The 27,358-nt window shown below is 43.0% G+C and overlaps 2 long non-coding RNA genes across 5 annotated transcripts in view; one reads left to right on the plus strand and one right to left on the minus strand.

The window, feature by feature from the left end:
* Positions 1–19,655, plus strand: part of LOC137216062 (uncharacterized) — a 41,806-nt gene extending 22,151 nt beyond the window's left edge. For 3 of the 4 annotated variants that reach the window (XR_010939575.1, XR_010939573.1, XR_010939576.1), the window contains 3 exons: positions 6,972–7,043; positions 9,098–9,252; positions 16,674–19,655. This is a non-coding gene — a long non-coding RNA (uncharacterized lncRNA). Of the gene's footprint in view, positions 1–5,460; positions 5,547–6,971; positions 7,044–9,097; positions 9,253–16,673 lie in introns of all 4 variants that reach the window. The other variant, XR_010939574.1, reaches the window with a different exon arrangement.
* LOC137216061 (uncharacterized) lies at positions 9,232–27,289 on the minus strand. Its single transcript, XR_010939572.1, has 8 exons — positions 27,131–27,289; positions 25,042–25,140; positions 24,089–24,220; positions 20,119–20,159; positions 17,798–17,961; positions 17,312–17,545; positions 15,055–17,010; positions 9,232–9,387 (listed from the first exon to the last, which is right to left on the minus strand). It is a non-coding gene; the product is annotated as an uncharacterized lncRNA (long non-coding RNA).
* Positions 27,290–27,358: the final 69 nt, after the last annotated feature.

Here is a 27,358-nt window from a genome sequence, read left to right on the forward strand (position 1 = left end):
CGGATAGGGCTTTAATTCTAAAGCGTAGAAAAACCAAATTAACTCTATCCCCAAGGCACTCGAGGGCATATTCCTCTTGCCCAGCAAAAACATAATCTTGGTCCCTAAGAATCATACCTGACATTTCTCTTGATTTAATTGATGCAAAAAAGGAGCAAAGCCACATTTAAATGAATGAACATGAATGCCTAATTATTATTCTTTTTTTTTTTTTGCGGTACGCGGGCCTCTCACTGTTGTGGCCTCTCCCGTTGCGGGGCACAGGCTCCAGATGCGCAGGCTCAGCGGCCATGGCTCACGGGCCTAGCCGCTCCGCGGCATGTGGGATCCTCCCGGACCAGGGCACGAACCCGCGTCCCCTGCATCTGCAGGCATACTCTCAACCACTGCGCTACCAGGGAAGCCCCCTGCCTAATTATTTTTATTGCAAATTATCTGCATGTTTTCCTTACCTTTGTGTGGCTTGCTGAGCCTTTCACAGTGTTCTTACCTGCATTATCTTATTTGAATTTCTCAGCAACCTTGTGAAGAAAACAGGTGACAGAAGTGACTGTCATCATTTTGCAGGTGAGGAAACTGAGGCTCCAAGGTCTCAGGGCTGAGAATTGGCAGTGGCACTCTGCACCAAAAGTAAGGATTTAATCTTTGCTGCCTTCCAGAAGGAACCGAGGCTGTTTGTCAGTACAGACGATACGTGTGTGTGTGCCTTGGTATAAGTATGGAGACGAAAGGTAGCTGGAAGATTAAAAAAGAAAAACAAAAAAAGATATGGAAAATGGGCTAAAAGGGGGTGAGAATAACTAGAGAAGTTATGGAAAAGTGTGGTTCAATGCAGCAGAATCAGCCCCATGTGCCATAGGGTGAAAATATGAAATGAACAGCTATAATATGTGCTACGAGAATTCTTTGGTTGACACCCTAGCTAGTTGCTAGGCATTGCTTGTAGCAGATATTGTAGTTAGTACGTGGAGTAACAATAAGACACAACTTTGAGATAACGTTAACCTCAATGAGGAAGTATCAAAAGATAATGAATGTAGTCAGTAAATTATTGCCTAAGGAGATAGAGATGCCCTAAGCTAATCCATGCTGTATATCAGGACATCTGTACGAACTTATCTGAGGCTGAACATAATAGGTGTTATTAACCTGGAGGAATACGAATCAATTGTGTTTGCTTTATCTAGGAAAGAATGACTGTCAATAGGAGGTGGGTGGCTGAACACCACCCTCTCAAGCCGGAATTCGGCAGTAAGGGTGGGGGGAAGGTGAGGGGGTGGGAGAAGGAAGTAACTGGCAGTCACTGAAATCCACTGTTATGGCACGGGATGCTTCATCAGGTGTTCCGGGGCCTGGGCATCCCTGTGCTCTGATTTCATGCTCGTCAAGCAGCCTCTAAGGGACCTGGAAAATGAGAAGGGGCTGCTGAGATTGGCGTAAACAGTCTGGAAAGACCTATTCCCCCTTAGCGTACAGTAGTAAACTAGCGTACAGTAGTAAACTAGCATTCTGCTTTAGATTTCAGGTCTTTGGGTATAGCTGGTGTGAGTCTGTCCTCCCATGATGCAACCAGTTCTGGGGTTTCTGCATCAGCAAAGCAGAACCCTGATCTTTAAGTGTGATGGGCATACCAAGGCTCTTTGCCCGTTTTGACCGTCCCATTCTGGTGGAAGCCAGCATCCTTGGATCACAGCTCTGCTGATCTCCCATAGTGACAGTGCACGTGGTGCTTTTTTCTTTTATTTAAATGACTAATTTGCTTGAGGCATGTAGGGCAGTAGTCTGGTTCAAGGGCAGCTGCAGCCGCATACTGGGACTGGAGAAAATAGGGGTTCTTGCCTTGGTGCTACCACTAGGCGCATCTTTGATATTTCTAAGTATTTAACCTAGGTCTAGGTTTCCTCATCTATACGTTGAAGGGATTTCACTATATGATCTTGGTAATTTGCCCAAGGTCACTAAGCTGATCAGTGACAACTGAACATTTACCCAGTTACCCTCCTCCAACTTTACTTCTCTCTTTGTAAATTTGGGAGCAGAGTGTGGGTTAGTGAGGGCAGGGAGAGTCCCAAGGGAATAGTGAGATAGTCTGAAGGGGATTTTCCTTCTCCTTAACTGGTTGGAATCAGGGTAGATTATGCACAGAATTTTGTTACCTCTATGAAGTCCTCATAAATCAAGAACGATTTCAACCGCAACACAGTCTCCCAACCTTCTTCATCCCACTGGACACGTATAGAGAGTGATGATGATAGAAAATTGTATTTGTGTAAATGTGTGGAGCTGCACGTGGCCACCCCAAGGGATGAGGGACTCAATGTTTTGGCCCCGCCTGTAACCCATGTGCCCAAATACACTGTCTGGAATGCTGTGTCACGGGCCCTCTCAAACCAGGGTGCTACCAGGAGTAAAACTAGATTAAGTCATCTTCTCTTCTTGGCATCTGTCTCTTATTGGTAGGATAATTTCTCCTCACCCAAAACTGGAGATGCAGGTCACAACCTCCCTTTGTGCTCCACATACAGTGATGGTTTATTGTACAAAGGCTGCATGTAGGAGAGAATATGCTTCTTTGGTTTGGTGTCTCTCTGTAAAGGGAGGACTGTTGGCTTCTACACTGTTGCTTATTTTGTTCTTGCTTATTTCTACATTTATCATGACTATTGTCTTCTTTCAGCATGCTTTATTTAATGGTATAGTACGCTTTGTTCCTTAATGATTAACATCCTAACAGCTGGTCAGGAAGCGAAATTCCAGCATTCAATACATCCTCTCAGTCTTTCTGTATGTACCATAAAAAGCAGAGTCATCCTTATAACGTCTTTTCTAATAATATACTCAAATTTCAGGTCCCATCTCCAAATGTCATAATTTTGCATTGATAATAGATAGTAACTCACTTGAATGCTACCGTTCTAAGAGCAGAGATGTAAGATCAGTATGCATCAGTCTAGTTAGTACAATTTTTTCTTGCTGTTTATTTTATTTTTTGGCCACGAGGCATGTGGGATTTTAGTTACCCAACTAGGGATTGAACCCGTGCCCCCTGCACTGGAAGCGTGGAGTCTTAACCACTGGACCACCAGGGAAGTCCCTTGTTTACTTTTTAAATGAAGTATAGATTACGTACAGTGAGTGCTAGTACATGTTTTGCACCGCCCCTTCAGCAGGTATTTTTGGCATAGCTCTCACGTGTTAGGGCCTCTACTTGACCTGCTTTCTCCTCAGTTTTTGTTTCTCACCTAATCATCTTTATCTCTTCCCTCAGTACTTCTCTGACCCTGTATCTATTTTTTTCATTTTTTTGCCCATTTTCTTTTAATTTCCTCTTTTATCTTTTCTTCCTTTTCTCTCTTCCGTCATTATTTATTCTGTATTTCTCTAAAACATTTCTTTAGATTTCCATAATGTGATACTTCGATTATAATAATTACACTCATTACTCTTCCCCACATTCACAAGGGGTTGCTGAGCTTCTGATCTATTGAGGCTTATCATTCCCACCTCGTGACAGGTGAGGAACTTCCTACTTTGCTGGTTCCACACCTGATGGCTAAGGTTACTGGGGGTGGATCTTGGAGGTATTCCTAGTGTCAGCGTCTGGGGTATGGGGATCCCTAGTCAGTGAGGGATTGACTAGTCAGTGGTTTTCCTAAAGACCAAGATGAGAAGGGCAAACCACACTATGAGAACAACAGGGTGGGGAAACTTTAGCGACTGAGATGTAGGTGGGAGGTAGGATCGTAGATCTGGAGAAAGTCTGAGAGCTGATGAGCAAGACACCAAAACAGCTGTTTTTATGATCCCTGTTCTAGTTCCCTGTTGCTGTGTAACAAACCGCCCCAACTTCAGTGGCATCAAACAACAAAAATCAGTCAGTGCTATTACCTCTCAAAATTGTGGGGTTGACTGGGTTTTGGCAGGCGGTTCTCAGTTGGGGTCTCTCATGGGGGTGCAGTCACGTGGGGGCTGGTGCTGGAATCTGGGGTTAACGCTGGCTGTCAGCTAGGACTTCAGCTGCAGCCGTCAGTCAGAACTACATGTGACTTCTTCGTGTATCTGGGCTTCTGGACGGTATGGCAGCTGGGCTCTAAAAGCAAGTATTCAAAGAGAAATCCAGGAGGAAACTGCACTGCCTTTTATGATCTACTCTTAGAAGTCACAAAGTATCACTTCTGCTATACTCTGTTGGTTGAGATAGTCACAAAGGTCCACCCAGGTTCAAGGGGAAGAGACGCAGAGTCCACCTCTCGATGGGAGATGACAAAATCACATTGTCAAAGGAGCATGTGGGAAGGGAGATACTGTGGTGGCCGTCTTCGGGTTGTTCAGTCTGCCACAGGCTGCCCTCTGCCACAGTGACTCACACCCCTTCCCCTCCCCAAGACCCTCAAGGACTGTGACTCTCTCTGTCCTTTCCCTTGATCAGAAAGAGTGAGTTTCTCTTGCACTTTTTCCTGTGTGTGCAACTTAAGCAGTTCTGAGTTCCAGGTTTTCCTGCATCTATGCCAAGAAACGTGGAAGGAAAAAAACCCAGGACACTCACCATCTTACTGGACCTTCTCGGAGTTTTGATTTCCCTCCCCAATCTACCTGCTATTATTTCCTTTCAGTCTTCATTAGTTGCTTTATGTGTTCTGTCTAGGGTTTATAGATGGAATCAGTGGAAGAGAGACCGTGGAGTCTGCTTACTCCATCTTGACTGGAACCAGATCCAGAAGCCATTTCTTAATTTTAGATTTGCTTGTCATCTGAGAATGAGAAACAATTTTATCTTCAAACTCAGCAAGACCTGTCACCTTTATATTGAAGTGTTTGTTCTTTAGCTTATCTTTATACCCTCTCATTTTAATGTAGGAGTTGGAAGAGGCCAGGTGGCACTGTCAACACTGTGCCTGGACAATTTTGTGGCTAGATCACATGGTTCATCGGTACAGTTTCTATTTTCCAAGTTACCATGGATGTCAACGTTGCTAAACTTCCCACCGCTGTATAAAAATGTCTCCTTCCTTCCAGATTCCAAGAATATTTTCCTCATGTTTATTTGAGCCTCCACCGACAGACATTCAAGGCCAGTCCCAAAGCCAGTGCACATGTTTTAGGTTTTTATTACAGCGTCACTCACTCTGGTTCCAAATTCTGTATCAGTTAAAGTTTGATCAGAGTTGCAAAACCACTTTAAGCAAAGTAAGGAATATATTGTGGGGATTAGAACACACATGATTATGGGAGCTGGTTATGCAGTCTGTGCAATCTGTCCATGCTGAGTCAAGACCTGGGCCTGAGTCAGCGGGATGGACAAGCTTCATGGGGTAGGTGGGGGGGAGGCGGGGGAAGGATGCTTAGTGGAGAAGTGAAGATGGCAGGGACAAACTGGAACCTGTGTGGATGGATGAATGGGAACCCGTGTGTCCCACCTCAGTCTCTCATGCCTCCAGTCCTCCAAGTTCGGTGATGAAGGCGACCTGCAGAAGAGCTGGTGCGCTTCACTGTGGAGTTACACGCAAACCTAACCAGGATTTGGAGCTGCTGCCCTCCATCGCCAGGTGAGCCAGCGGAGGCACCGCTGTGCTGGGAGCTGCCGCGGCACCTGACCCCACGTGGACCTTCTGACTTCCTGCAAACACTGCTCCCGTCTCACTTCTGCCTTCCAAATGTTGCTCAGGTTTTCTGGGATCCATAGTTCCAGCTTAGCTACACTGACATCGTACAAAACCACCACAGTCTCCAAGCTGCTGGCCAGGGGTTAGGGGTATAGCCCGAGAATGCACAGGAAGCGTTTGTCTCTCTGTAATGGCAGAGATTGGCCACTTGAGGATGTGTGTGAATCACGTGCAAACAACACACATAAAGGTAGGAAAGTTAGTATTTATAAACCAGTGATACTACGAAACTAGCAAATAAAAATGAATAAACGTCCAGAATAAATTTTAATAAAACTATTAAAGTGATGATTAATGCTGTTCCAGCATATAGCAAGCTGATCATTAAGACGCTGATGGGTCTTCTGCATTAGTCTGCTGGGGCAGCCACAGCAAAGTGCCACAGACTGGGTGGCTGAGACAACAGAAGTGTACATTCGCACAGTTCCGAGTCTGAGATCCAGGCGTTAGCAGGGTTGGTTTCTTCCAAGGCCTCTCTCCTGGCTTGCAGACGGCGCCTTCCTGCTTTGTGTTCAGATGGCCATCTCTCTGCAGGTGCACCTGTTGGTGTCTCTGTGTCCTAGTCTCTTCTTATAAGGACACCAGTCATTGGATTAGGGCCCACTCTGATGACTCTACTTTAAGTTAATTCCTTCTTTGAAGGTCCCATCTCCAAATACAGTCACGTTCTGAGGTACTGAGGTTTAGGACTTCAACATATGAATTTGGAGTGGGGGACACAATTCAGCCCATAACATTTTCTGTAGTACAGTAACGTTTGAGCAATACTACATGCTCTGTTTTCTTCTTGGAAATCCACAAAGTCTATTTGTATATGAAAGATTATACAAAGTCTTGAAAAATATCTAGTGTTCATCTTTAACACACCCCACCATTTTATACATTTGTCGATAATCCTAAACCATCTTTTGTCTCTTATACGTTGGCCAGTAATGTTGAACAATTGCACGGTGATCCTACCTGCCAGCTGGTGGTGGCAGTCAGATAGGGAAATGCACGTGAGGCGGAGGAAAGCAAGGACAAACTAGAACACAGGTCCAACTCTCATCAGAACCTGTGCTGCTCTTTCGGCCCCTCCAAGCCTCAAACTTTGAAGATGCTTGGTGAGTTTCTGTAGATCTACGCTGAGAGATCGCTTTGTAAGGGGGCAAAAGGGTTGGCCTTTGCCACATGGAATTGCCTCTTCCGACTGTACCAAGGGGATCTTCCAGACTGCTAGGGACCTGGAGTCTCCTTGCTCACCTATAGCTGCTGGCCTTTCACCTGGCCCAGGCTCTGCTCACTTCTTTGTTTTCTTGTTCTTTGCAGGTGAGGAAAGGAACAGAGCTGTGGACACCACTGGGGTGTGACAGGCAGCTGGGCAAGGATCCATCCAGGAAGGTGAGGCCAGGTCTCAATGGGTGGGGATGGGTGACAAAGGTTACTGGCTTGCACGGGCAGCTAGTTGTGCAGTGGCGGTGGAAGAAAGAGCCCCTGGCCACAGCCCAGCTCCAGAGGGCCCAGTCAGCCATCTAGCTGTATATACCACTTGCTCAGGCCTCTCCTGGTCCATGGCCTACTTTCTGCTTCCTAATCTTACCTTTCCAGCCTAATGCTCATTTCAGCTAGAGTTCTTTCCCTGGGCCCTGCGTCCCATTCTGAGCAATTCCTGTGGCTCTGGCCTTGCAGGAATTATCTGAGTCAGACCCCAGACTCACCCCACACCTCAGCCAGGGGAGGACCCTCCCCGCTACCTTGGCACCTGCGAAAGCAGATGGTTCTTTCTGTTCTCGTCGTGCTCTCATTGTGAATCATCTCCAGGCATTGCAGGTAGAATTTGTCAGCTTCTCATGTCAGCTAAGCTTTCAAACTGGTATCTTTGCAGCCTAGTGAAGATGATATGATTTTAACGAAGTGTGCGTCTCAACAGCGACTGACCCGGCAGGTTAGCACAGTAATAACAGCTTTCGTTTGAGCAAGGCACGGTGCAAGTTGCTTTACGTGCTGCATCTCTACTCCTCACAAGAGAGTACGTTGTCCCAATTTTACGGAGAAAATGGGCTCCCAGAGAGCAGCTTCTCATGGCTAGAGCACGTCAGAGCATCAGCTTGGGCCCCTGGCTCCCGACTCCAGGGCCCAGGCCCTCACATGAGCCTTCACAGACATACTGGTTTATGTTAAAACAGCCCTTAGCACAGCATTGTCCTCACTGTCTGTGGAATTACTGCATTTCCCTCTAAATCCCAATTCCGAGTGAGTGCCTCTCCTCCCCCGGCCATAGCCTCTGTCAGAATGCTCCCCTCGGAATTCAGTACACTCAGTTCCATGAAAACCATTCGTACCCCGAGCCTGGTTCGCTGAGTTGCTTTGGGAAATATACTGTTTCCAAATTAAAACTGCCACATAAATGTGAGGGGAGGTATTGGTGCATTTCTCTCCCTGGCTGGCCGCGATCTGTTACGTCTGCACCTTTTCTTTTTCAGAATCTCCCTTTCTCATCGCTGCATCCAGCAACGCCCACCCTCCATCTCACAGAATGTAGTTGCATTTTAAGCCAACACCCCTTAAAATCTTACACATGTCTTTTCTTTTTAAGAACAAAATAATACACTTAAGAACATACCAATTTAACCAAATAGGCTTAATTGTGGGGCTGTCACAGCGGTGTGTATTTGGTAGAATTTTGTGTTCTCGTTTCACCGTATTCAGAGAGGATGAGTGAGAGACTTTATGTTCCTTTAAGTCATAATTTACAAGGCAGTTTTACAAATGTTTTCTCACTGGCCCCTTAAGAATCTCTCAGAGGCTTAGACAAGTTGGTATTTCACAGAAGAGGGAGAGTGACTGTCCGTGATCCTGCAGCTGATGTGGAGAGAGAAGGCCTTCTGGTCTAAGACCTGTGCACTTTGACTCCATCTCACACTAAATTCAGGTCCTTTTTTCTCTTTTTTTATGAACATATATCCCCATTATCTCCTCCCTCTTGCGTCTCCCTCCCTCCCTCCCTCCCTCTCCCACCCCTCTAGGTGGTCACAAAGCACCAAGCTGATCTCCCTGTGCTATGCGGCTGCTTCCCACCAGCTATCTATTTTACATTTGGTAGTGTATATATGTCCATGCCACTCTCTCACTTTGTCCCAGCTGACCCCTCCCCCTCCCCGTGCCCTCAAGTCCATTCTGTACGTCTGCGTCTTTATTCCTGTCCTGCCCCTAGGTTCCTTTTTATCCACAGGGCGACTGACTTCTCCTGTGGACCAGGGCACTGTGATGCAAGAACACCTCACCCTCCTTCCCTTGTTCACACAGTACGCCAAGAGTTCTGGGCAGTGCCCACCGCTTCGCTGGCTATCGTCTGACAGGGCCGGGGAGGGTCTCTGAAGGCTCCTCTGTTCCCTGGAGCCTGGGAGATGGAGCTCACCCTCCCTTCCTGCAGCTCCGTAGGCTCTACTTTGCAGGTTAGGAGCGTCCATTCACACCGACTGCAGGAGGGATCACCAGCTCAGTGCGCTTCGGAGCCTGGCCTCCAGAAAGCTTCTTCTTTCCTCGCTGCTGCCAGAAAGGAAAGAAGGAACCTTCAATCCAATCTCTCTAGCCAGGGATCTTCTTGTAGGTAAGAGATGCGGTCTGATAGTGTATGACCTTCTGCTGGTTTTGCCCATGTTAAGTGAGACCTCATGGAACAAAGCAGCCATGCAAAGAGCTGGAGAAGAACGTTCTAGGAAGAGAGAACAGGAACTAGAAAGCCCTGAGGAGAGAATGAAAAGGGTGAGTTTTAGGAACGGGAAGGAGACCCGTGTGACGAAAGCGGGGTTCAGCAAACTTTTCTTGCAAAGGGCCAACTAGTAAATATCTTCAGCTTTTAGGCCAGTCGGTCTTGGTTGCAGCTACTCTGCTGTTGTAGCACAGAAGCTGCCCTGGACAATACACACACGGATGAGCATGTCTCTGTTCCAATAAAACCGTATTTGTGGACACTGTTAATTGAATTGCCTATCATTTTCACATGTCACAATAGAGTGTTCTTCTTTTGATTTTTTTCCCAACCGTTAAAAAATGTAAAAACCATTTTCAGCTCAGGAGCTGCACAAAAACAGGCAGTCGGCTGGGTTTTGCCCATGTGCTGTCATTTGCTGACCCCAGGGCTAAAGCATGGGGAGCGAGTGGGAGAAAGATTAGTCCCAGACGGAGTGAGAGAGAACGAGGTGGGCGCAGGCCAGACCCCATGCAGGGGTTTTGTAGGCCATGGAAGCGAGAGAGGATTTTATTCTAATTGCTATGGGGAATGCCTGAGGGGCTTTAGGCAGGAGTGTGACGTGGTATATTTTAATAACACTCTGGTGCATCTGAGTCTAGAGTGGGCCGCCAGGAGACAAAAGTAGAAGCAGAGATACCAGTAATTTTTAGGAGCCTTCCCCATCAGACCAGGAAGAGATGACAAAATCCTGGAATGGGAACTAGATCCCCAACCTCACAGGGAGTGGCCTACCGGGGGGATAGGTGTTTAAGCAGAGCACCTGCTGCATAGCATGTTCTCAGTAAATGTACGTTCCCTACACTTTCCTTCCTTCTTTGGTGATAAAAAGGCTGGAATATGGGTTTGGTCCAAATCTCTCACCACTCTCAGAAAAATGAGTCATTCTACTAAAAATAAGTCAGATAATATCATGACAAGTGAGTGGACACACACTTAAGTTTTGTTAATGACTCTGTGATAGGTTATGTGTGTGTGTGTGTGTGTGTGTGTGTGTGTGTGTGTATTCATATTTTTGTTGAGCCACATGGAATAGCTAAAATTTTCTACTGATTAAGGTTTATCGAGATCACTGGCCTTATTGGTGCTCTGAAAATACGTTTAGTTTTAATCTATTTAGTTGTCCTCATTAAAAGTATTAATATGTAAATCAAACCATCATGCTGTATGCCTTAAATTTATATAATGATGTATGTCAATTATTTCTCAATAAAACTGGAAAAAAGAATTAGTATATTGAAAAGTTTTTAAAAATTATCCTTAAGTACCGAGAGAAAAAAACAAACTTGATCCTTTTGCCAGAATTAACAAAAACCAACCTTTATACACCATTCCATGTTCTCCCAATCTCTTAATCTTACCTGACATTGAATCAGCATAAAAATGTAAGAAACACCAAAGTCACGAATTTGCCTGATATTGGCAAATTATCAACTTGAAAAAGGGGGATGAATCACCCTGGATCCCATATGGGACCACATAAGACCACGAGGTTGAGATGAGGTGTGATAAAAATCTAACCAACCCAGAATCTGGGCATGAAGTAGGCAGTTGTAGGGTTAAAGATTTTAGACCTATTTGATTTTACGTATTTAGAAAGGTAGAGGTGGTTAATCAGTAGTTATTAATATTATATTTACAGCAAAGCATACATACGACCGTAGTTCTTGGCCCAGGACGGCTCTGGGGAGAATCCTTCCTCGCCTCTTCCAGTTTCCCGTGGTTCCGAGCATTCCTTGGCTTTTGCAGCTGCATCCCTGTAGTCTCGCCTTTGTCCTCACGTGGTTTTGTCCTCTGTGGGTGTGTCTTCTTCTCTTCTTTTATAAGGACACTTGTCTTTGGATTGAGGGCCCACCAGGAAGGTCCAGAATGATCTCATTTCCAGATCCTTAACTGATGACAAGTCTGCTGTCATCTTTATTTTTTATTTTTTTTGCGTTATGCGGGCCTCTCACTGTTGTGGCCTCTCCCGTTGCAGAGCACAGGCTCCGGACGCGCAGGCTCAGCGGCCATGGCTCACGGGCCCAGCCGCTCTGCGGCACGTGGGATCTTCCCGGACCAGGGCACGAACCCGTGTCCCCTGCATCGGCAGGCGGACTCTCAACCACTGCGCCACCAGGGAAGCCCTGTCATCTTTATTTTTGTTCCTTTTTATATAATACCTTTTTCTTCTCTGGCTGCTCTTAAGATTTTTCTCTTTATCATGTGTTTTCAGAAATTCGGTTATGATTTGCCTGTGTTTTGTTTGTTTGATTGATTGTCTTGCTTAAGGTTTGTTGAGCTTCTTGCATCTATGGGATTCATCAGACTTGGAAAATATTTGGTCATTATTTCCTCAAAGATGTTTTTCTGGCCTCCCCCCACTCCTCTCTTCTCTTTCTGGGATTTCAGTTAAATATATGTGTGTCAGATTGCTTCGCATTGCCCCAAAGGATCACTCAGTCTTTATTTTCATTTTCTTTCAGTCTTTTTTTTTTTTTTATCTCTGTGCTTCATTGTGGATAGATTGTATTGCTATCACTTCATATTCCCTGGCCTTTTGTGCCTAATCTGCTGCTATTCCTATCCAGTGAATTTTTTTGAAATAAACTTTTATTTGAGAAGAGTCTTAGATTTATAGAAAAACTGCAACGATAGTACAGAGTTCCTGTATACTCCTCACCCAGTTTCCCTTATTGCTAACATTTTACATTACTGTGACACATTTGTTACAGCTAATGAACCAACGTTGGTATATTACTATTAACTAAAGTCCATACTTTATTCAGATTTCCTTAGTTTTTACCTAATGTCCTTTTTCACCTCTAGGATGCCACATTACATGTAGTTATCATGCCTCCTTAGGCTTCACTAGGTTGTGACAGTTTCTCATACTTTTTTGTTTTGGATGCCTTTGAGAGTTTTGAGGAGGTATTTTGCAGAATGACCCTCAGTTTGGGTTGGTCTGATGTTTTCCTCATGGTTAGACTGAGTGTATTAGTTTTTTGTTGTTGTTGTGGTAATAAATTACTACAAACTCAGTGGCTTAAACAATACAACACAAATGTATTACTTACAATTCTGTAGGTCAGAAGTCCGACGTGAGTCTCACTGGGTCAAAATCAAAGTGTCAGAGGGCTGCATTCCTCTCCGGAAGTTCTGGGGGATTGTGTGTCCTTGTCTTAGCTTCTAGAGGCCATCTACAACCCCTTGGCTGGGGGTCCCTTCCTCCTTCTACCAACCGAGCAACTCTCTCTGACCTTCCGTCTCTGACCTGCTACCATCGTCACATCTCTCTCTGTCTCTGGCGACAGGACAGTAAAAGGTCTCCACTTTTAAGGACTCATGTGATTAGACTGGGTTCACCCAGATAATCCAGGGAATCTCTGGATCTCAAGGTCCCTATCCTTAATCTCATCTGCAAAGTCTCTTTTCCCATAAGGTAATATATTCTGGGGTTTAGAATATGGACAATTTGGGAGCCATTATTCTGCCTACCACATTGTAGTTATGGATTTTTGATACAAAGGCCACTGAGTCATTTTCATTACATATTAAGGGTTCATGCTACCAACATGATTTATCGCTGATGATGTTAACTTTGGTCACTTGGGTGAGGTAGCTTGTCAAGTTTCTCCACTATGAAGTTATCTTTGCCTCTATTTCCATACTGGTCTCTTTAGAAGGAATTCACTAGGCGCATCCCACACTTAAGGGATTAGAATTATGCTCTGCCTCCTTGAGGGAGTAGGACCTACATAAAATTATTTGAAATTTTTCTATATGCATATTTGCATTTATTTATTTATTATCATTGATTTTTATTAGTATGGACTCATCAATATTTCTTTTATACTTTGAGTTATAATCCAATACTTTTTCTTTCTTTCTTTCTTTCTTTTTTGTTCAAACTCTCTCAGCATAGGTCTTTCATTTGGCTCCTTTGTTCCTTTGACATGCCTCCATCATTTTGTTTTTTTGAGAACTTTCTTGCTTTCTGTATATTCTCTGCCCCAGCTCTAGAATCTCATTTCTCCAAGAAGCCCTGGTTTCTTTTATTGGAGAATGGATTTAGAAACCAAGATCTGGTTCTGGGTTCATCCAGTTAAACTTTCAGATGGTGTACTTTTTATCTTAGAATTTTCATTTATTTCTTTTTGATATCTTCCTTTTCTTTTTCTCATTAGGTTCATATTTTCCTTTAAATATGTGTTCACAATTATAAGATCTTTAAAAAAAAATCTTTGTCTTCTACTTCCATCATATCTGGCTTTTATTTGTATCTATTCCTATTGCTTTTTTTCCCTTGATTATGGGTCATGTTTTCTTACTTCTTGGCATGTTTAGTAATTTTTTATTAGATTTTAGACATTGTGTATTTTATGTTGCTGAATGTCTGAATTCTTGTTTGCTTGATTTTTCATTTTTAATGAGTTTTTGGATTTGTTTAGGCAAATAGTTTTACTCGCATTTCAGCTTTATCCCTTCAAGACCTGATTTTAATTTTTCTAAGACATATGGAAAGTAGCCCCGCTCCAGCGTTTGTCCAGCCCTACCAGAGAGGCATAAATGGCTTGGCATCTCCATTCTGCCTGTGGGGAATTTGATCAATTCCAAGGTCTGTGTAAGCTCTGGGAATATTTCGTTTACCATGCCCCAGTCATTCTTTGTCCAGCCTTTTGGAATTCTGGTTTCCACATGCCTAGTCCAGAACTCAGCAAACGCTAGAGGGGACCGTACAAATTTCTGGAGCTCTTTTTCTGTGTAACTACGTCTTTTTGGGAACTCTGCCTCTCAACTTCCGTCTATCCTAGCTTCTCTGATGTCTGATCTTTGTTTCCTCAGTTTCTTCCCTGCTTCTGTTTGGGTCCCCCCATTCCTGCAGCTGCAGCATGGAAATCACCTCCAACAGAAAGCCCAGGGCTCACTTCATCTGATTCCCTTTTCTCAAGGATCATTGTCCTGTGCTGCCTGAAAAACTGTTGTTTCATATGTTTTGTCCAGTTTTCTAGTTGTTCACTGCAGGTTGTCAAGTCTAGTCCTTATTACTCTTTCATGGCCAAACTATCCCTTCCTTTTTTTTTTTTTCCCCTTCCTTTCTTAATTGTGATGATGTCTTGATATAGATCTTCACATCATATCTTCATTTACATATTGAGTTAGACATTGGGGTGCCTTTTAAATTTGGCAAATCATGTCCCTCAAAATTTCCTGAGGAATTTTCTTATGCCTCTACTAATTTCCTGTCCATGGTTATCTCAGTTCTCATCTTCTAAAATTTGTACTAGATACTGGATCTCTTGCAGTGAGTATCCATTTTTTATTATTTTTTTCTATTTTCCATTTCTTTATTATTTTATTACGCTTTATATTGAGATTTACTTGATTTTATCTTCCAGTTATTCTATAGAATTAAAAAAATGTTCCATCATATTTTTAATTTCTAGGAACCCTTTTGTATTCTCTAATTGTTCCTTTTAATATCATTTTTTTCTTCTTTTGTAGATGTAATATCTTCTCTCACATCTTTAATGACATTAACATTTTTTGACATTTTCTTTCCTGCACCATCTTTGTTTCCTCTGAGTTCTTTGTTCTGTTTTTTTTTTCATCATGGTTATATTAGAGTGTCTCTTGGCCCTTGAGTGTTCACTCTTAAAAGTAAGGCACCAAAAAGCTCACCTGACCAGAAGCTCAGCATACATGTGTTGGTCTTATACACTGGTGGTCTTCACTGAGGCAGATCGGGGGACCAGTTGTTGTTTTTACCGAGGCCCTGCAAATATCACTGTTTACAAGTATTTTCTCTGGGGTAGCACCCTCCAGTCTCCTCTCTTGGAATTTTATTCTGGGTGTTGGTGTTCTGGGTCTGAGCAGTAGAAAAGAAATGGAGATTTCACTCTTCCACACACAGACTCCTTCAATTCTCTTGCTTCAGATGGAATTCCACCTCTGCTCACCTCAGAGTCTAGAGGGAGAAGAGAGGTCAACAAACTGCTTGGGAACTGGGTGGGGGTGGAGAACTGGAGGGATCAATTTAATCCTGCTGCCCCCTGCCCAGTTTTTCCCATTCCTGTGCTTTTCTGGGTTCTATATGGAAAAAGTAGCTCACTTCTCAACTCCCTTTGCAGCCACTAAGGTTCGACCTTCCTTCTCTCTGCTTAGTCTTTGATATTCATCTTTCCAAATTCTCTCTCCATGTACTGTGGGCACAGACATCTCCTAGTTTCCGAATGATGGATATGCATTTCTGTTACCTGTTTTCCTTGATGTTTCTTGGTGAATTTTGAGAGAAGGTGGTTGGGTGGGTATGTCTTTATTCTGTCATTCTGAAACCAGAGTCTCCCACATTTTTGTAGCAGAAAACAGCACTCTTATAATTCCTTTATTTTTGTTTCATTAAAGCCTAAACTTGGAGATAAATTAAATTTTAATCTAATCTGAGCTTTATACTGGCTAACAGGAAGAAATGAAGTATATAGGAAAAGGGTTAGAGGTCATCAAACATCTAGATAAAACACTAGCTTAGTGCACAGGTGTTTACGTGACCACAAGCTAAACATCTGAGCATTAGATTTTTTCTTCTTCAGTTTTCACCAGCTGTCTGGTATCATGGAATCATCATAGCCATGTAATTAAAGTAACTTGTGAGCGGAATGCTGATTTAACAAATAACTTGAGGCTACTCTTCTGTACATGCTGAACGTGGCCATGGACAGATCCACTACATTACATCAGCCCGTCCGCTGATACACGCCCTAACCTAAGAGCGTCCAAGGAATTCACATCTGCAGGCACTCATCTGGTGACTGTCACCTTTCGCTTTCATTCCACGGAATCAGTTAAAGTATCCCAAGGAAATAGTTCTCAGCCTATAGTTTTAGAGGCCAAAGAGCTGCCTTAGCGATCTTCTTAAATGCACATATTTCTTCCACATGTTGGATGTAGGAGTCTTTCTGCCCCCATATCCACTTTTTAACTGAAAAAACTAGTTTCCTAACTATACCAATATATTTAATGTATAATTCAACAAAATCCCTTTGGCCTAAACACAGAACTGGCGTGGACTATAGGACCAGATGAATTTGTTAGATGGGTGTTCTGTGTGGGATGAGAGGACATTTTAAAGTCTGAAAGCTTCTGTGAAGGATTTTTAAAGCTGGCTATTAAGTATACACACACACACAAATCTATTTTTAATTTCTCATTTATTTATTGTGTGAGCATTTTTTTTATTTTAATTTTTTTTATTGGGGTATAGTTGTTTTAATTGCTTATTTATTTTTACCCTATTCTTTAAGGTACAGCTCAAATCCCACTACCTGCAGGAAGCCTGAGCCGTTCTTTGGTATCCTTACTACGCTTCGTTGTTTACCACGTGGAATCATTTATTTTTGTGCTTGACTGATGAAGGTGTCATGCTGATGTAATGGGCACCTATCACTCGGTGAATCATCCTCAGAATAGGTACAGAGAAAACTGGACTAAGGTCCCTCCTTGTCCTGAGGCCACTGAACTGATATCATGGACATACAAGTAATGCTGAACAGAAACGCACACAGCACCTTCTCAAAGCGTACTCAGGGGGCCAGACTCCAGCAGCTGCTTGCTTCCCTCCGGTGAATGCATCGAGCCTGCCTGGAGGGGAAGCCGTGTCGCTTTGTAAGATGCTGTAGGAGAATCCATCAGGGTGAAGCAGAGAACCCTTAACAAGAGCAGGGCTCAGGCTGGCATGAGAGCAACAGCCTTTATTCCCCCAGCTTTACACTTCAGGAAACTCCTCCTTACCTTTCAGGTAGCAGATATACACAGAAAGGGCCACGACGGGCCTTTCCCATAGGGAAAGCAGGAGGCTCTTATAGGGAAGTGAAATGCCAGCCTGCTTAAAAGTGTCTCCATCGTGGGTCTATTAGGTGGCTCTGGGTTAAAGCACTCTCACCAGAAGGGCCCTGAAGTGACATAAACATAGTGGACACTCCAGAAGAGTCTATTGGGCTTCCCTGGTGGCGCAGTGGTTGGGAGTCCGCCTGCCGACGCAGGGGACGCGGGTTTGTGCCCCGGTCCGGGAAGATCCCACATGCCACGGAGCGGCTGGGCCCCTGAGCCATGGCCGCTGAGCCTGCGCGTCCAGAGCCTGTGCTCCGCAGCGGGAGAGGCCACAACAGTGAGAGGCCTGCGTTCCGCAAAAAAAAAAAAAAAAAAAGAAAAGTCTATTGATAATTATCAAGGGCAGTTTCTCTCTCTTTTTCTCTCCTTCTCTCTCTCTGACACACATATAATACCAAGCAAAACAGAAATCAGAAATCAAAGTGATTTTAATCTTTCTCTTTAATCTGCTCTGTATTTCCAAATTTTCATTTTGTTTTAAAATTAGCATCTTTTTCCTCAGTACAAAAATAAATAAAGAAAAAAATTAGTAGCTCACCTGTCCTTAAGGTGACCATTATTAACAGCTTCATATCTACACCTTTATCCTTTCGAATTCAAACTTTTTTGGGGGTGTCCACTGTTGTCTTTGCAAAAAGGAGATCAAAATAGGAACCTTTCTTTTCATCTCGATCTTCATTCTTTATAATACATCCTGGTCCCCTGTCCAGAACAACAGATATTCTTAATTTGTTCTTTTTTATTGGTGCATAACATCCCACAGAATGGATCAACCCCAGTTTATTCAATCATTCAGTTATCAACATTCAAGTTCTTTCTGATTTTGTCACTACAGAGAAGTCTGTATTGCTCTAATATTCTTCTATAATCATGTATTATTTATATTAGAAAATACCATTTAGACTATAAAAATAGAGAGATAATTACTATAAAGTCAAGAAACAGATGCTGAATGAACAGATAAATGAATGTATTAAAATGTTACCTGGGAGTGGGGCCACATGCCATTTCTACCTTGAAATAATCATCTTTGCACTGTGGGCCCTGACTCCCAACGTGGACTGCAAATGCCTCAAGATCAGGAAGCAGGCCTCTTTCTTCCTCATCGCCTCCAAACTGCTGAGCACGGTCCTGCGGAGGGTGGGCAGCCGCAGGCCCACATAACGCACTGAGCCCTCATAGTGTCTTTTGAAAACAGCTGTCTAGATTTCAGAATGCAAGTTTCCCATGTGTACGATGTTATAAAATGGTGTATTCCCGGGCCAGCCCACAAACTCTTATTTTAACCCATAATGAAGGAAAACTATATACTTTTACCATCATGGTTTCTTATTATTTCTGTGGGAAAAATGTTCTGAATTGAGTTTCTGCATGCAGAGACTCCTCCTCTACTGTGTGTGTGTGTGTGTGTGTGTGTGTGTGTATGTGTGTGTGAGAGAGAGAGACAGAGACAGAGACAGAGACATCCTACCCTTTACTGCCTTCCAATGAGTTGTTTTCTCTCCCTTCTGCCAATCCTGTTATATGTGGAAGTTGAGCAAGTAAAATAGGAAATATGATGACTAAATGTGGAAGTGCCAGAAAGAAGAAAGGCAAAAAAAGAAAAAATTTAACATAAAATTTTGATAATTTGCTTAGAGTCTTCATTCATGTTTGAGATCTAAGAATTTGAATTTGATTGCTAAGAATATAGTAATATTCTTGCATACAAATGAAATGAAACTACAAGTAGAAGAGATTCTTTAGTTGTTATAGATTTCTCCTAAGTCAAACTTTTTCAAACGGCATATTTAAAACATGATGTGAATCAAAGCAAAAGCTTATTTAAATATTAATAATGATTATGGAATGTATCACTTATTAATAGCCATTGATCTGGACACACGTTAGTTTGTTTTTATATGTTCCTTTGGAGAGTCCTGTTTGGAGAGTCATTAAAAATGAATATTTTGATAAAATTAAAAACTGGGAGAAACTATATAGCATTTGTAGGAAAAAATTATCTTCTACACAGAGATTTAAAAATTCTTATAAGAATGTAGTGTAAAATATAAGATGTATTAACCAGTGCTTTGTTTTTTGAAGTCCCAAGGATAAAACTAGCTAAAACTTACAAGTCGGGCTTCCCTGGTGGTGCAGTGGTTAAGAATCCGCTTGCCAATGCAGGGGACACAGGTTCAAGCCCTGGTCCAGGAAGATCCCACGTGCCATGAGCAACTAAGCCTGTGCGCCACAACTACTGAGCCTGTGCTCTAGAGCCCGCGAGCCACAACTACTGAAGCCCGCACACCTAGAGGCCGTGCTCCGCAACAAGAGAAGCCACCGCGATGAGAAGCCCACGCACTGCAACGAAGACCCAACGCAGCCAAAAATAAAATAAATTAATTTTAAAAAAACCTTATAAGTCCTTTACATAAAAATCATAGGCATATCAAGAAATAATTTTCTGAAATCACCTATAAAAATATATTAAAATGTTTACATTAATAAAAGGAAAATCTATTCTTAAAAATGTTAATTTTTCAAAAGGAAAAAAATCACCCATAGTTCCATCCCTCAAAGACAACCACTATTAATGTTTTGATGTAGTTCCTTTTCACCTTACTTATATGAACATCTTTAGGGTGACCTTACTGTACATATAAAACTTTGTTTTCCTTTTACCCTCAATGGAGCATACATTTCCTGCTATCTTACTTAAGTTCATCATAAGCAGAAATACCAGTAAGAGTGTATATGTGGTAAAATATTTGTAAGCATTGTGGAAAATGACAGGGCTAGGGTAGTGTTCCTCTAATTTCTCAATGAGGGAAAAGGCTTGGTCAAAAGTGTCATATAAACATGGCATCAACCACATACATTGTGAAACGAGTCGTCATGAATCTGTTGGTTCTGCATCCCTGAAACGATGAAAAGTTCTCATCAAGGTAGGAAATAAAAACAAGGAAATATGGAGACAACCTGAGCAACTCACGTGAGGGTGAACCTACAATGCTGGCCCCTTCACAGAGGCTGGCTCCGCCCAGCCACCCAGCATGAACTCACCCATCAACCCTCCCTCGGGCGTCTGTTCCTGGGTCTGCGTATTTCTTTCTCTCCTTCAGTCTTAAGGTTCTTCACTTATGGTTTGTCGTGTTTTCTTTCTTATCTCCAGTTATAGGAAAATGAAGCAAAACAAACTGCCAGTAGTATTGGTGGCTTTGATCTTTTTTCCATGTTTTTTATAAAGCGACAGAACCTTTTCCCCAAATGAAATCTTACGCAGAACCTCAATATGTAAAACAGGAAAGAAAGTGATTTTTTTTTTTTTGGCTGTCCGGAAAGAAGTGGTGCTAAAAACCCAGCATCCACAGCTGGACATTGACAAAATATATGGTGGGCTGTTTAAACCAACATTTGCTTTCAAATTACAAAACATCCAAGGCAAATCGTGAAGTTTTACTTACGCCGATTGTTCTGCCAACAAAAATTCAGTTTTGTGGAAACTATTTATTACACACAAGGGGTTTCTGATGGAAAAGAAATTTGAAAATTTTTAGAAATCAAAAAAAGAAATACATTTGAAACCATTAAATTTTGGAATGAATGTTGATTTTGTGGTGACACAATCTCTGAAAATTATCATCATTCACTCAAAACAGGAAAATAGCACGTGCCTGGAATCCACAGTTGAATATATCTTCCTTTTTTTTAAGGGAAGTTTTTATGGGGATAGGGTAAAAAGAATGAAGTAAAAATTTACTTCATTTATTTGTGGAGATGAAAATCAGACAGAAAGTTAAAGGGAAGGAAATACCTTAGGAATGCCAAAAAGAAATGAAAAAGAATTAAACTGTTTCAAAATATCCCCAATGCATTGTTTCCTCAACAAATTCATCATGTAATGAACTGAGAGGTCAGTGCAAGAACAGTTACAAATTCTTCTGAGAAATACACAAATTAAGAAATCCTTGCATTTCATTGATGTTGAGACAGTTGGGAAATTTATAGCATGACCTTTTAAAACCACAGAACCCTTCAAAATCTTCCCATTGATCTTAGAATAAAATCCAAAGTCCTTGATCTGGCCTCTGCCCACCTGCCTGTGTCCTTCTTACCCTCATTCAGAACTCTTAAGTCACATTCACCTTCTTTTGGTTTCCAGAATATGCCAGACCCTTTTGCTTTTCATGGCCTTTGTGTTCAGTCTTCCCCCTGGCTCGGGGCTTCATCACACAATTGATATCAGTTACGTGTTGAAGTGTGTCCCCCTCAAAATTCATATAGTGAGATCCTAATCCCCCAATACCTCAGATTGTCTTTGCAGATGTAATGAATTAAGATGAGATCGTATTGGAGTATGGTGGGCCCCTAATCCAATAAGACTAGTGTCCCTGTAAAACGGGGAAATTTGGATACAGACACACATCCAGGGAGAACACCACGTGAAGATGAAGGGAGAGATGGAGTGATGCTCCTACCAGCCAAAGAACGCCCAGGATTGCTGGCCAACACCAGAAGCCAGGAGGCAAGGAACAGATCCTTCCCCCATAACCCTCAGAAGGAGCCAACCCTGTGGACACCTTGATCTGGGACTTCCAGCTTCCAGAACTGGGAGGCAATGCGTTTCTGTTACTTCCGCCACCTGGCTTGTGGTACCGTGTTATGGCAGCCCCAGGAAACGAATACAGTCTCCTCTCCTCCAAGTTTTGGCTTAAATGTCATTTTCTCCTTGAGAAACCTTCCTTGACCACCTAGATCCCCCAGTATTTTCTATCCAAAGTCGTGTTTGTTTCCCTCAGAACACGGATACAAATCTTTAACTATTTTCTTGGTTTGTTTGTCTGTCTGTTGACATCACCCCCACTAGAATGTAAGCTCCAGGAGAGCAGGGGTTGGTCTTGCCATGTTCTTACCTGAGGAGCACGGCTAGGAAATGTCTTGGAGTTGCATCCAGGAGAAGGAGGCAGCGCCGAGAGGTGTACGTGCACCTTTTGGATGTAGTGGAGATGAAACTTTCTGAGGAAGTAGGAGTATTTAAAAATACTGTCAATCCTTTGTTTTCTGACTCTTCTGTCTTTCTGATTGGCAAACTTCCAAACATTTTCCAATAGGATAAGGTGTGTTATTCAAAATGCTCAGAAGTTTTGGGACAAAGAGAACAGACTGAACATCATCAAGGTTCACATGCTGTGAATGAGCTTATAGGGAAATGGTGGAAGCTGTAACAAAACTTCTTCAAATATTCAGATTCAGTGAATTATGTGGTTTGCTGAATTTATGTTACAAACTGGAAATTTATTTTTAAAAAATTTTTAAATTTTATTTATTTTTGGCTGCGTTGGGTCTTCATTGCTGTGCACGGGCTTTCTCTAGTTGTGGCGAGCAGGGGCTACTCTTCATTGCGGTTCGCGGGCTTCTCATTGCAGTGGCTTCTCTTGTGGAGCACAGGTTCTAGATGTGCGGGCTTCAGTAGTTGTGGCATGCGGGCTCAGTAGTTGTGGTTCGTGGGCTCTAGAGCGCAGGCTCAGTAGTTGTGGTGCACAGGCTTAGTTGCTCCGGGGCATGTGGGATCTTCCCGGACCAGGGCTCGAACCTGTGTCCCCTGCATTGGCAGGTGGATTCTTAACCACTGCGCCACCAGCAAAGTCCCTAAAATATTTTTAATACTTGAAACTATTATAGTAATTTTTTCTAAAGAACCTCAAGGCAAGGCTATAGGCACTTTTTCCTTCTGACTTTAAAAGCAGTACTTTATAGTTTATTACCTTAGAGAAATAATGAATATTTCAAATCCATTTGGGATGAGACAGAGAAATTATAGCAAAAAAAATTTTTTTGAAGTTTTCAAAGTTGAAAGCCTTCCTTTTGGACGAGAAAAATTCACTCATCTCTCTCTCCCTCTCTGCCCCCATACACACACACACACACACACACACACACACACACACACAATCATCTTGGCACTTTTAAAGAGTATTTCTTCCCTTACGTCATCAAAAGAACAGGACAAAATTAATATTTGTTACTAAGGATTGGGCAATATATTGCTCAATTTAAATTCATTATTTTCAGAGAATAATTGCAACAAAATGCACCTCATTTTAGAGTTTCTAGCAAAATGGAAGAAACTGTTACATGAGGTAATAGATAAGAATTTCTCCAACTTGATGCCTATGGTCCCTGAACTTTGATTGATGGCTTTTTCAACATCTTTGCAGTTCTGCTGTTTCAACTGCAATCTAATGTGGCTGTATATTTATTCAGTGTGGACTTCACAATGATATTCTTTGCTTTGTATTGGCCAACTGCTCTGGCAAGTGTGGAACACTCATTTTCCATGATTTTATAACCTCTGCTAAATTACAGCAGCGTGGAAGAGAGCCTTGGTGGCCAGGACCGAAGTGGTACCAGAGATACTGTGGGGAAAATTAGGGCATCAACTGACAGACTGATGAGGGGGGCACTGATTTAATCACAGCTATAAATACTTAACCCTTTAGTGAGCATGCCATCATATTCTACATTCATAACTTTAATGTACAGTTGTAAAGACTGCGATTATAGATGGAGGTGACGTCCGAGTCATTACTAGGATGATACAATGGAAATTAACATTCCAATTTACTAGACTGTAAGAAAACTTCTTGAAAGGCAGAGATTTTCATTTGTTTTGTTCACGAGAAAAGTTCTTGGACATTCAATAAATGATTATTACTTGACTCAATAAATGATTCAATAAATTATTATTACTTGACTCAATAAAGGATTATTGCTTGAATAATTATTTTATCAAACTATTCTCATTTATCAGAAAAATAAATTAAAAACCCTTTTGAGAGGGGCTAACCTTGAATGTATCTTTAAGCTTCAATCATGGAGAGGTCAATTGCTGCATGGCCAAGTAACCAGTCCTTTCTCGACTCCCTTGAAAAGAAATGAGTTCTGATGCATCCAGGTAGACGGTCCTAGGATGTCCATCCTGCAGGTGAAACATAAACATGCCTCACTCAGGAACTCACTCTAGTTTCAATATACTACACTGCTCAAACAACATCTGTTGCTTTAGATCAGGTGTTTGGTCAGATTTCTTTGGTATGGCCAAGGCTGTTTTTTCCAGAAACTTTCAAAAAGGTTATATTTTGCTATACTGATCCGTTTTCCACAGAGATTTATGACTGTATGCATCTCATCAAAGGGCTAAAATATTTCTTGATGATGTATATCAATACACAGTGGATTTGGGGGTCAGATATACATGTCTTCCAGCGCATAAGAACAGAATGAAATTCAGTCTACGTTTTATGAGTTTAGGGGCCTGGAAATTGGAAACATACCCATGTCCAGGGAGCTCCAGGGGCTCAGGAAAGGTGGGAGTTGGTGATGCCTCCCAGTTTCCTGGCTGGTTAATGAAGTGACAAATACAAGATGGTGGGGAAAGATGTTATGAGTTTAGTTTTGGACATAACTAATTTGTTGTACCCGAGGAACATCTAGAATAAATGCATCCAGAGCTTAGAAATTATAGATTATGGAGTTATCACCAAATAGTGATTATCTGAAGCTTTGGATGTGGGTGAGAGCACTCAAAGAGAAAGCATGTAGAATGAGAAAATAGGAGGGGTGAGGACAGAATATCTAGAAACACCATAATTTAGGAGGCTGGCAGCAGAAGGGGAGCCAGCCGAGAAATAAAACAGGAGAAGGTTGTCACATAGGCATCAGGCAGTATGATGGGAATTATTAAATGATACAGAGACGCTGAGCAGATGAGGACTGGAAATGGCCCTTGAGAAAACTTACTAGAGGGACTTCCCCGGCGGTCCAGTGGGTAAGACTCCATGCTTCCACTGCAGGGGGCACAGGTTCGATTGCTGGTCAGGGAACTAAGAGCCCTGCATGCTGCGTGGTGGAGCCAAAAAAAAAAAAAAAATACATAAAAATATCATCAGGTCTATTCCTTACTGGTAAGATCGCAGGTGTCATATTTTCTTTTCAACTTTTCTGTACTTCCTGCATTCTGCACAATAGATATCGATTACATTTATATTAAAAATACTCTGATAAAGTCTAAAATATGTTTTGAGAACCCAGGGCAAGGAACTATTAATTCCCAAGTAGTCGAGTGCCTCTGTGCTGGACACCATGCTAGGGATAAAACAACGAACAAGAGGATGGCTCTGTTGTTTTACCAAAAGGAATGGAAGCTGGGTTGACAAGGGAGGGGTGTAGAGCTTGTGGGGCACAGTAGCAAGAGATGGGGCTGGAAAGGAAGTTTGGTGCCAGATTATAACGGGCTTTTTATGTCTTGTCAAATAATATGGACTTTATTCTGAAGGCTGTGGGGAGATTTTTGAGGGGTGGAGTTTGGATTGCAATCGTGCTTCACCTGAAGTTGATTTTCTGCTTAACCCGGCTGTTAACCTGGATGAGCCCTAGTTCAGAAGCCCAGTTCTGAGGCCACTGCCATAGCTGAATAAAGGCGATGCAAAGGGGATGGAGGAGGGGCCAGGCCCAGAGAGATTTGGGATCAGCATCAACGGGTCAGTAGGATACTACCGATTGGATGTGTGTTGGGGGGAAGGAAAACATTAAGGACTACTGGGTTTTTAACTTGGGCCCATGGGTGGTAAAGAGGGACAACTGTCCTACAGAGTTTGTATACAGTTACTCTAATCACCTATAATAGTCATTGCTTTACGAAATAAGAAAGTGGCTGGCTGGGTCAAATAGTATTCTATGAGGGGATAAGAAATAATGGTGCATGGGAAATCTATTTTTGAGACCACGGCCACAAAACAGAAGCATAAACCCTCAGCTGTCTCCTCACCAAAAGCATTGAGATACTTTTCTTTTTCCAGTCCATAGAACTGAATACTTCTGTGACGAAGAGGGTGTTGGAGCTATGTTTTTAGAAAAGTGTTTACATATATGTAGCTCTGGCCTCTCAGGAAGGGACTTTCTGTGTCGGGGAGAGAAGTTTGGGAGAAGGCCAATGAAACTGCATGTGGGGGAAGAAACAGGTATAACCAGGTGAGAATCTATACTTTAAAACAAGGGACCCCAGAAACGGCAGGTCCCAAGTGAACTGTATTAGTTTGAGCTAACACACCTTGAAGGTGACGGGTGCTGCCCCTGTATTCTTGCATTCTCTCACTCATCCTCATTTCAAGGCATTGAATACTGAGGCGTTAGGTTAAGCAACTTGACTGCGGATGCCCAGCTAGTAAGTTAAAGAGGCCAGATTTGAACCTAGCTGCATGTACTACAGTATAAAACCCCTCTCCTGGACCAGCCACATTAAGACATCTTTCAGGAAAATTAGCTCTCACCCTTGCCCATCTCATCCTGCAGGGAGGGAACTTCTGTTGCACACTCAGTCTGGGAGGACGCTGCTGGTGACTTACTAGGGGAAGGCCTTCCTTTTCGCCCCCAGACAGAGCCCCAGGCGGTGTCCCTGATGACAGCTGCCCTTCAAATGGTTACACACTCAGCTACTGATAAGGGTTCAAATAAAGTTAAGGATGCGTTATTGGCCCAGTTACTGCACTAGTATCTAAGTAATGCTCTCTCGTCAGTTAATTGCTCCTTGTATTCCTTGGAAGTGGGCAGTGTTACAAAGTGAATTTTTATTCACTCAGAAAACAGGCTCTAAACACGGCTGACACCTGCCCCACCAACTGCATGTCAAGAGCTTTGCCTCCCCGACACGCCCTCCTCCTCCCTCCTTCCCTACCTTCAGGTGACCCTTAGGATGGAGAGTCAGGTAGGTACCTGCGGTCCCCTCCTACCGCCGCCAGCTTACGGCCGGAACCCAAGCTCGCGCCCAGTACCCCACCCCCCGGACCCCTACTCGCGTGTGAGCGCCCGGGTGTGCGAGCAGCAGACTCACGCGCAGCTGCTTGTTGCTCCCGCTGCCGCGACGTGGGTAAGTGAAAATGAAATTGACTTTTCTGAGAAATGATGAAAGCGGCGCTGCCTGCCAATGAACAGCGGCGGCGAACTTCCGCACCTCCAGGCCGGGCAGCTCGCGCCCTCCCTCCGCCTCCACCTCCCAGTTGCACAAGCTTGAAACAAACACTGGGGAGGAAGGGCGGAGGGAGGAGGGCGGAGGGGGGAG

This window comes from Pseudorca crassidens, chromosome 21, assembly GCF_039906515.1.
Source record: "Pseudorca crassidens isolate mPseCra1 chromosome 21, mPseCra1.hap1, whole genome shotgun sequence".
NCBI lineage: Eukaryota > Metazoa > Chordata > Mammalia > Artiodactyla > Delphinidae > Pseudorca > Pseudorca crassidens.